Source organism: Lontra canadensis, unplaced genomic scaffold (assembly GCF_010015895.1).
Source record: "Lontra canadensis isolate GAN:19392208 unplaced genomic scaffold, GSC_riverotter_1.0 scaffold47, whole genome shotgun sequence".
Classification (NCBI taxonomy): domain Eukaryota; kingdom Metazoa; phylum Chordata; class Mammalia; order Carnivora; family Mustelidae; genus Lontra; species Lontra canadensis.
In genome coordinates this window covers 4,270,425-4,279,894 of record NW_022631041.1, presented here as the reverse complement: position 1 = coordinate 4,279,894, position 9,470 = coordinate 4,270,425, and the positions used below count along the sequence as shown (strand labels likewise).

Genomic DNA, 9,470 nt, shown 5'->3' with positions numbered 1-9,470 from the left:
ATGATTTTATTACTACAGACATGATCCACAGGTAGATGGTAATAGAAGGTAAAAGAACTAAAGTTTGTGAGAGGAACTTCTCTTACAGGAAGTCATTCTATTTCATGAAACTCACCAACTGTCAAAAGTCAATGAACTTGATACATAATGAACAGTAAGTCCTTCATGTGCTTCATGACTCAGCAGTTGTAGCAAAATCAGAAGTTTGAATCACCAACTCCATTTTCGATAATGAAGTCTTCTTATGCGTATTTAGTGTATGAGATTCAATGCATTTTCAGAATTGAAAATTAAATATGACTTTAGACTATAAGATTCACTCTTTTACTTTTGTTTTTTAAAAGTGACAAGATAGAAGAAAGGAATTCCAAACCATCAAATGTAGGAAGTCTCTTTCCAGCAAAACAAAGTATTTCAGTTTTTCCAAATGCTTAAATCAAGTGAGCCTAAAGTAGTAGCCTAGCTTGTATCATAAATTCAGCTATGGCATTTTAAAATTTTGGAAAAAAATTAAAAATAAAACTGGAGGGGCACCTGGGTGGCTCAGTGGGTTAAGGCCTCTGCCTTCAGCTCAGGTCATGATCCCAGGGTCCTGGGATCAAGCCCTGCATCAGGCTCTCTGCTCAGCAAGGAGCCTGCTTTCTCCTCTCTGTCTGCCTGCCTCTCTGCCTACTTGTGATCTCTGTCTGTCAAATAAATAAATAAAATCTTAAAAAAAAAAAACTGGAAATGCCATTCCATTATTAGTTAAATCATATAGAATGTTTTACATTGTTAATGTTTTGTGGTTTGCAAATATTTTTTGCATGCATTATTTTGATATAATTTACATTATAAATTCATGACATGGGTAAGGCAGCTTTGGCCAAGGTGAAGCCTCTATTAATCAAATTAAGTATTATACTCATATAAACAAAATTTAAAGCTGATTCTTTTTCTGACCTGACATTCACTGCTCTGGCTATTGAACCTACACTCAAGTAGCTCAGATAAAAAGAAAATGCTGGAAATATAATAATTCTATTGTCATTCTTTTGTTATTTTGATTTTGTTCTTTTTGTGTTTACACCTGATTTGTAACTGAGATTTACAAAATGTGAGCAGCACTCAGCAGGTGGCGCTAGTGAGACACAAAATATTGAATCCTCGCCTCCTACAGACGGAGATTAAGTAGTTTAGTAATTAAGAATGTTGGGGTTTAAGAACAGCCTGGTCCCATTGTTTCTCATCTGAGCAGTGCTGACGCCACATCAAATCATTTTAGAGATTTATGCAATCCCTTCTTTATACTGAGTTTGAAGGTAATATTTATTCTTTCTTGTCTACTTCATAATATTTACATAAAAATAGAGAAACTTCTTTCACCTGGAAACGAAGCCTAGTCATTTGCCCCTATGAACTTTCTGCCATTCATAAGCTGGAGGAATGGGAAAAAAATGAATTTATTGTGGTTATTTTTTTAAGCACAGTATATGGACTTCAAAAGAGATTTTTAGGAGCTACTAACTCCCAAGAAATTATAATCCTATTTATCTTTGAGGGACACTTGGCAGATTATTTACCAGATCAACGTTTAGGCCCAGTGTTCCAAGGTGGAAAGTTCCTTTTGTTTTGTGGCTCTACTAAACATTCAGTATGAAAACTGGACATAATGTGGCATTAAATGAAAAATGAATTTTTCAGAATAAGGAAATTTAACTAGAGAGGATGAAATTATTTGCTTATTTTGTCAATTTAGCAATTAAGCTACACAAATAACATCTGCTCATGTATTAGGAAGTGCCTTGCTGGCTTCTGACCAAGTTATTTGAGAGGTATCTCACCAGGAAAGACAGAGTTGAATTTTAAATGGAGAATTCAGCAGAGTTTACTAGGAACATACTAGTGTGTGTTCTCTGAAGTCACATTTCTACGCAGGTTATATGGTCATTGACGTTTCCGTATCTTAAGTTTTTCAAAGCTCAATTTTCTTCCAATAAAAACCAATCTCATCCCAAGTCTGTGTTCTAATTTGAATAAGGTGATCAATTTCACATTTTTGTGAATCATATTTGGAACTAGCCACGCATAAAACTACTTCAAAAAACTTCCGTCTAAATGTCTAAGGTTTAAGAGACTTCTACGTAAAGGAAAATTGAGTTATTCTTTTTGTAAGTAACATTAATGATTGGAAACTCATAGAAATCACATTATTATATATTGTGGTGATGGTTACACAATTGTGACTATATTAATAATTTAATTGTACAATTAATTTAGGGGGTCTGTAAATTTTTAATATATGCTTAAACATTAAACGTGATAAGCTACTGAAAAACCTCCTCTACATTCTCCTCTTCTTTCTTCAAATCAGAGATTATGACTGTTGTATTCATTGCCCTTTCTCAACAAAAATGACCTCTTCCCAGGTACCAGATTTTGTTGTGCGTAATGATGTAAACTAAAGGCCACGCAGCAGTGAATTCAAGTATTTTGTAGGCATAGCCAGGATCTTTGATCATGTCACAGGATCAAGTTTCCCAATGGGAGGAGTCTGCTAAGATAGCCAATTAACTTCTTAGTAGGATTATTTGAGAATAATCTATTTCTTGCCTCCACAAGTTCCCTAACTGAGCATGATTTATTTTAATCTATCCATAGGAGCAAAGTTCTTAAGAAGACGGATGTGAATTATGATGTGGGAAAAAAGGCAGAAGAAAAATTTCCTTACTACCTGTAGCCCATTGACAAGTCCTTAAAACAGGCAGAGTGACATTCCTCTAGGGACTCAACTGCCTCAATGATAATACTTTGGTACGGGCAAAAGGCAATCCTAGCCTGACTCCCTGCCCTATCCCCGCCGCTGCCGCCCCCGACCCCCCGCCGCCACCGCAGGATCCTGTAAGTCTCATTTAGTGTATAAAAATTCCTTTGGAAACTTTGTTTATCTCTAAACTCCCCAAGATATGTGTTGGCAATCATCCCCCAAACATATGGCTGACTGATACCCATCTGAAGGGTCTCATGACTAAGGTTTTATTAGATGGTAATAAATGACCTTACCAATGAAAACTAGCCCCCTCAAGGTCCTGGAAACCTTGCTTCCAAAAAAAGAGACTTACGCTATCCTTAACCCTCTCCCAACTTGAGAGTATATAATGGGTTACTCATGAACCCTGTGCTGCTCTTTCTGCCCATGGGTCCTGTCCCCATGCTTTAATAAAACCACCTTTTTTGCACCAAAGACATCTCCAAGAATTCTTTCTTCGCTGTTGGTTTTGAACCCTAATGTCTTTCATACATCAAATTACTTGCCTTATTTAGAAATGTTCATAACTTATGGGGTCCATAGATTTTCTATACATGCTTAAGCATTAAACGTGATAAGCTACTGAGGAACCTTCTTTACTTTTTCCTCTTCTTTCTTCATCGTCTTCTTAACACCTTTATTGGTATCTAATTCTCAGCATATCGTTCGTCCATTTACAGTGTACAATTAAATTATTAATATATTCATAGTGTGTGACCATCACCACAATCAATTTGAAAATATCTCGTCACCCTCAAAACAAACCCCATATCCATTAACCTTTTCCCACATCTTCTTCCAGCCCCTTCCCTCTAACTCCTGAGTCCTAGGTAACCACTAAACTGTTTTCTATCCCTATAGATTTGCCCATTCTGGACACTGCATATAAATTTTATACATTTCATTTCATTTATAAATGGAATCATACAGTACGTGCTCTTCTGTGATTGGCTTTACTTAGCATAATATTTTCAAGGCTCATCCACACTGTGGCATGTATCAGTACCTGATTTCTTTTTAATGCCAAACAATATTCCATTGTATGGATATATTATATTGTATTTATCCATTTATCAGTTGAGGGACATTTAGGTTATTTCCACATTTTGGCTATTATGAGTAATGCTGTGATCACAAAGGGTTTGTGTAATATATAATTTTTTGAGGTAAATACTTAGGAGTGGATTGCTTAGTAATATGGTACTTTTGGTACCCTTTTGAGGAACAGCCTGACTGTTTTCCACAGTGACTGTATCATTTTTCATTTCTACAAGCAATGTATAAGCATTTGAATTTCTCCACATTTTTGCCAAACTTGTTTTTGTTGTCTTTTTGATTATGGCTATTCCAGCAGGTACAAAGTGGTATCTCCTTGTGTTTTGATTTGCATTTCCCCACTGGCTGGTAATATTGAGCTTCTCTTCATGTGCTGATTGACCATTTTTATAACTTCTTTGGAGAACTCTTTGGATTTATATATCTTCTTTGGGTTTATTTAGACCTTTTGTGCATTCCTATTTATTGAGGTATCTTTTGTTGTAAGAGCTTTTTATATAGTCTAGATATATGATTTATAAATTCTATTCTGTGAATCCTCTTTCCACCTTTTTGATGGTGTTCTGGAAAGCCCAAAAATGAAGACCTTCTTTCATACTTGATTTTAGCAATTTGAGTTTTCTCTTGTTCTTGGTCAGTCTAACTAAAGTTTTATCAAGCTTTGATCTCGTCAAATAATGAAGTTTTAATGTTACTGATTTTCGCTTTCATTTTTCTGTTCTCCATTTGATTAATGTCTGCTCTAATTTTTATTATTTCCTTCCATCGGCTTGATTAGTTTAAGTTGTTCTTTTCATTGCTTTAAGATGAAAGATTAGGATATTAAATTGAGATTTTTCTTCTTTTTTAATATAGGTGTTTAGAGCCATACATTTCTTTCCAAACACTGATTTGGTTGCATTTTGGTAATTTTGGTTTGTTGTATCTTTGTTTTCATCTTAAAATATTTTCTAATTTCCATTGTGATTTCTTTTTTTTTTTTTAAGATTTTATTTATTTGACAGAGAGAGATATCACAAGTAGACAGAGAGGCAGGCAGACAGGGAAGGGGAAGCAGGCTGCCCTCCCTCCCAAGCAAAGAGCCCGATGTGGGACTCAATCCCAGGACCCTGAGATCATGACCTGAGGCGAAGGCAGAGGCATAACCCACTAAGCCAGCCAGGCGCCCCTCCATTGTGATTTCTTATTTGACACATTGGATACTAAGAGATATGTTGTTTAATTTCCACATATTTGTGAATTTCCTAAATTTTTTGTTACTGATTTAGATTTTTATTCCATGGTGGTCAGAAAACATTTATGTTTTTAATGATTTTAATAATCGTACATTCATTGATGGTTATTTTATGGCTAACCTATGATCTATCCTGGAGAATGTTTCATATGTACTTGAGAAGAATATGTATTTTCCAGTTGCTGAGTAGATTGTTCTAATGATGTCTGTTAGGTCTAGTTGGTTTACAGTTCCTTGTTGCCACTCTGTCTAGTTGTTCTAGCCATTACTGAAAGTGAGATATTAATATCTCCAACTATTACTATTAAATCTTCAGTTTTTCCTTTAACTTCTGTCAATATTTGCTTCACATATTTTGAGACTTCGTTGTTACATACAAATGTGTTTAGAATTCTTGATAAATTGACCCCTTTATTGTTATAAAATGTCCCTCTTTATCCCTAGTAACCCATTTGGTTTAAAGGCTATTTTGTCTGATACTAGTGTAGAACTCTAGCTCTCTCATGGCTGCTGCTTGCATATTTCTTTTTCCATTCTTTCCCTTTCAACCTATGTGTACCTTTGAATCTAAAGTGTGCCTGTCTTATGCAGAGTTAGATTTTTTAAAAATTTTTATTTATTTATTTGAGAGAGGGAGAGAGGCAGAGGAGAGAGAAAAGCAGACTCCTTGCTGTACAGGAAGCCTGATATGGGTGGGGCTCCATCCCAGGATCCTGAGATCATGACCTGAGCCAAAGACAGATGCTTAACCACATGAGCCACCCAGATGCCCCGATCTTGTATTTTAATACACTCAGACAATCTCCGCCTTTTATTTGGATTGTTTAATCCACTTACCTTTTATGTTATTACTGATGTAGTTGAATTTTGTGTGACAGTTTTCTTTTTGTTTTTTGCACTTCATACTTTTTTGTTCTTCTGTTCTTTTATTGCTCTCTTTTGAATGAAGTAAAATTTTCTAGTTTAACATTTTAATTCTTTAAATAATGATGCAGGAGAGCTGGGTTCTTGTCTCACAGACTGGAAGAATGAATCTCAAGGACAAAGGAGAGTAAAGGGATAGAAGTTTATTAAGTGAAAATACAGGAAAAGCTTTCAAGAGTGAGAGGGGTTCTGACAGGGTTGACACTGAGGGCCTTTAAGGTTGGTCTTTTATAGAAAGCTGACCTGGGGACTTGAATCTTTTAACATTGCTGTTGATATCACCATTGAGCAAGGACTAGTGATAACACCTTCAATGGCCTTCTCACTTTTTAGGGTCTGGTTATTCTTTATTGGTCTCAGGTGATTATCGTAAAAAAGACACACACCCTACATGCTGAGGACAGGGTGGGCTGGTTTGTTCCCTCATCTCTGGTTTCCCCACACCTTCACATTTTTGGGATTTCTGTGAGCTTGATCACAGAGCCCCCTATCTGTCTTTATCGACCTAACACAGTCTGTTCCTTACTCAATAATTTTTTTACTATTGTTTTGTGTTATTTTCTTAGTGGTTGCTCTAGGCCTTACCATATATATCTTATCAGAATCTACTTCACATTTATACTAAATTAATACCAGTTTATGTGTAGTAAAAGCCCAATAATACATTGTTCTAATTATTACTTTACATAATTATTCCTTTTAAAGATGCTGGGAGAAGAAAAAAGGGCAAATATGTATTTATTGTTTGTTAGAGAAACTTTCCTATTTACCATTCCTGGTTCTTTTCATTTGTTCTTGTGGATTCTCTTTATTTGTTCTTATGGATTCCTCTAGTGTCTTTTTCTTACTCCTGTGTAGTTCTGTTTCCACCCACCTACTTTGTGCATTAATTGTCAAATATTATTATATTTGTATATATTATAGGCTCAATGATACAATTTTATGCATATAGTTGTATATAATTGTTTATTAAAATAAGTTAAAAGAAGAAAAAGGAAGAAATATGCACATACTCTTTTCTAATTAAATTTGCCCACATTCTTTGATTTTTCATGAGGATTTGAACTACTGTCAGGGTCACTTTCTTTGTTTCATTGTCTTTCCCAGTGTCTTTCAGCTTGAACTTCCTCATACTCTGTTCCTGATACAGTAATTTCCCTTAGCGAGAGCGTTCGAGCTCCACTTTCATAGTTTATCTCTTCCTTGTGCAAAATCTTTTTCTTATTGAATGCTGTTTTGATTATGATGTACCTTGGTACAATTTTTTTTAAGCCATAGGTGGAATTTATTTAAAAAACCAAAAACAATCCCAAAGAAGACTTCTTTTGACATCAAAATATAGAACAGATAATTCTATCCAGGAGTTCTTATGGATATAAATATCTAGGTTAAATGCAACACCTTGTAAAAAATATGATTTTATTCTATTTATCTTTTTTTAAACTATATTTAGAGTATTTTTTTAAGATTTATTTTATTTTAGAAAGAGAGGGAGGGAGGATGGGCAGAGGGAGAGAGAGAATCTCAAGAATACTCCCGCTGAGCGTGGATCCCCACACAGGGCTCTATATGATGACCCTAGAGATCACGACGTATGAGATCACAACCCATGAGATCACAACCTGAGCTGAAATCCACAGTGGGAAACTCAACCAAATGAGCCACCCCGGAGCCTCCTTTATAGAGATTTTTAAGTGGTTTTAGGTTCACAAACAAAAAGTGAAAGTTATAGAGATTTTCTCTATATCCCCTCCTCTCATCTGTGCACAGCCTCACTATCAACATCATGCAAGGGTTGGTACATTTGTTGTAATTAATAAACATATGTTTACAGATTATTATCACCCAGAGTCCATAATTTACATTATAGTTCACCCTTGGTGTTGCATTTTCTATGTCTTTTGACAACTGTATAGTGGCATGCATCTGCCATTTTGATACCATGCAAAGTAGTTTTACTGTCCTAAAAAGTCTCTGTGCAGTGCTTCTTTTCTTCTGCATCCTGCCTAAGGTAACCTTTGGTGACTACTGATCCTTCTACTGTCTCCATACTTTTGTGTTTCCCAGAATATCATATAGTTTGGATCAGGAAATGTGTAGCCTTTTCAGATTTGTTTCTTTCACTTGGTTACATCCATTGACGTTTCCACCAGGTCTTTTCCTGGCTTGATAGCTACCTTTTTGGTGCTAAATAATATCACATTGTCTGCATATACCATAGTTTATATGTCCACTTACTGAAGGACAACTGGTTTACTTCCAAGTTTTTGCAATTATGAATTAAGTTGCTATAAACTTCCTACACAGGATTTTGTGTGGATGTTATGTTTTCAATTCATTTGAGTGACTACTAAGAAGCACAACTGATACATTTTATAAGAACATACATAATTTTGTAAGAAAGTCCAAACTGTATTCCAAACTGCTTATCATTTCGCATTTCCAGAAGCAATAAGTGAGAGTTCCTGTTGTTCTGTATCCTCATTAGTATTTGGCATTATCAATATTTTGGATTTTGGCCATTCCAGTAGGTGTGTGGTGGTATCTCGTTGTTGCTGCTGTTTTGAATTTAAGTGATTTTTATTTTTGACCCCTACATGACATGTTTTTTTTTTTTTTTTTCTTAAAAACAATGCCCCCACACCAAATAAATCTAGGTCAAAATAAATGAAGAGCTCAAGATGACTTTGTCTAAGTCCTGATGTTGTGTGGATGAAAAGTGGCAGCCAGTTATGACAACAGGCGATAACAACCAAAATCATAGCCAAATGTGTTAACATATTTTTACATTTAAACCAGCCTTAAAGTAAATCATATACGGGGTCACACCATCCTCACTGTAGTTCAGGATACCAACCATGTTATCTGGATTCATATATTCACCAATAAAGAACTGGTACTTGGTGAAATTAGCAAGGATGTGCTTGATTTGTCCTATAGCCCCTGCCATAAAAGGTTTTACTCTTTCTGGCCTCTGTTCTTTAAATTTGCCTTTGATTGATTTCATATAATCTTTGATGTATTTCTCGTGGGTTTCTTTTGTGAATCTGATTTCTTGCAGGTGATGGTTCATGACAATATCAATATCACTGATTACTGTGTTTTGAGTCCCTTTGTCCTTGGGGCCTTCTGCGAAGGCATTTTCACCAATGAGCACCTTATCAATGTTACCCTACGTCTTATTGGCCATATTCCGCTCCACCTCAGGCACAACCCAGCTCATCATGGCTGATGAGATCCCAGTAGATGATCATGACAATGGCTAGAGAGAGTCTATGGTAGTGCTTGCCTTGTAGGAGCCCAGAGCTGGAAGTAAGTGGGATGCAGCCAGAAAGGCATGCTGGGAGAAGGGATAGTGGGTAGAAAAGTTCTCTGTTCAGATTTTTTTTGCTTATTTTTTAGTAGGGTTTTTTGTTTTTTTATTGTTGAGTATTGTGTTTGTATTTTTGGACAACAGTCATTTACCAG

The 9,470-nt window shown here is 35.6% G+C and overlaps 1 pseudogene; it reads right to left on the bottom strand.

Annotated features, from left to right (window-relative positions):
* Positions 1-8,775: 8,775 nt before the first annotated feature.
* Positions 8,776-9,192, bottom strand: LOC116876725 (annotated as a pseudogene).
* Positions 9,193-9,470: the final 278 nt, after the last annotated feature.